This window comes from Hordeum vulgare, chromosome 4H, assembly GCF_904849725.1.
Source record: "Hordeum vulgare subsp. vulgare chromosome 4H, MorexV3_pseudomolecules_assembly, whole genome shotgun sequence".
Lineage (NCBI taxonomy): Eukaryota > Viridiplantae > Streptophyta > Magnoliopsida > Poales > Poaceae > Hordeum > Hordeum vulgare.
Genome location: NC_058521.1, coordinates 139,117,011 through 139,118,730, shown reverse-complemented (window position 1 = coordinate 139,118,730; position 1,720 = coordinate 139,117,011).

Here is a 1,720-nt window from a genome sequence, read left to right as displayed (position 1 = left end):
TGCTGCCGCCGTCGACCAACACCTCGGAGAACCGGCAGGTGAGCATGTGGGAGGTGAAGGTAGGGTCGAGGACGAGCGCGTATGAGCCCGGGTTGGGCATCACCGCGGGATGGTCGACCCGGCTCCATGTGATGGGCTTTTCAGACCAGTGCATGTATTGGGGAACCGGGGGGGCCGTGGCATTCACCTCACGCCATTGTTGGCGCTGGCTATGCTTGTCATCGCCTTCACTGGTGAAGATGATGAATGCTCGGTTTTGATGGGGGGTAGTCTTCGTGGAGGCGGCCATCGTCACGAGGCGGTGGTGGTGGAGCCGGAGCGGGACCGGGATCCGAAGCTTGAGGCACGACCGGTGCACCTGGGGCAGCCGGCAGGCCCTCCCCTTGCGACAATCGTCGTGCGAAGCTGCACTGTCGAAGGGTGTGCGTAGAGGGTTGTGCCCAGAATGCATTTTGCAGGGCGCGTCGAGCATCTGCTCGAAGGTCTGCTTGGGCTGCCAGTTGCCCTTGTTGGGCCGCCTTTGTTGGGAGCCGGCCTAAGTAGCCGGCGCCTCGCCTTCCACGTTGGCTATCAGCTTGTTGTTGGAGCGTGAATCTAGCTGATCCACCTAGCGCTTGTTGTTGTTCTCGCTGCCTCGATTGTCTCCAGCCGGCTTAGGAGTAGCCGGCGTAGGGACAGCCTTGTCCGAGGCGGTCACCTTGACCCACATCATGGAGTCGGCCGTGCCGTACTTGTCCGCCTTAGCCATGAGCACCGCCAGAGAGGTCGGCTCGGAACACATGAGCTTGTGCTTGAGGAGAGTGTCGTCTCGGCAGCCGTCGATGAAGTATTGGATGGCTTGTACCTCATGTACTCCCTCGCAGGAGTTGCGAAGCTCCGTACAGCGCATGACGTAGTCGCGAAGGGGTTCGTCGGGTCTCTGGATGCACATGGCCAGCTCGCGAGGCCGGCCAGGGCACTTGTAGGTGCCAGTGAAGTTGCGGACGAACGCCTCCTCGAAGTCAACCCATGAGTTGATGCTGCCGCCTGGAAGGCTGTTAAGCCATGTCCGAGACGAGCCGGCCAGCATGAGTGGCACGTAGCGAACTGCTACACGCTTGTTGCCCCTAGCAATGCCAATGGCGGTGGTGTAGTCGATCAGCCAATCCTCTGGCTTGGCTGTGCCATTGTACTTGGGAGTGTCCCGAGGCAAAGTGAAGCCTCGGGGAAATGGCTCCCTCGGATCCGGGGGCCGAAGCACGCCGGACCGATAGGACTGTGCCAGCGCATTGAGATGCTTGCGGGCTTCGTGGTCGCCCTGAGGGATGCGAGTGCCGATCCGAGTCGCGATCGGAAGGGCACCCTGCGAGCCGGTGGCATGGGTCCTCCCCGGACGAGGAACCTCATACACCGAATCGCTCTCGTCATCTCCACGACGCCGACTCGAAGTATGCTCGCTCTGGCGCTCGGAGCGCTTGTCGTGGCTGCCCTCGCCCTTCCGGCCGGAAGTGCGATGCGAGGATGATCCTTCGGCGTGCTAATGACCGCTAGGATTGCGGCGCGCTCCGGGGATGGGTCCCGGAGACTCCGATTGAGCTTGACGGGGGTCAAGCCGTGTCTGCTGCTCGTTGTCGGCGTCAAGGAGATCCTTGACCCGCTTCTCCTGGAAGGCGCGCTCCTCGCCCTCCAAACTTTGCATTTCTTCCATGGCCGGCTGGGCCGCCCGCAAGTTGGTTGCACG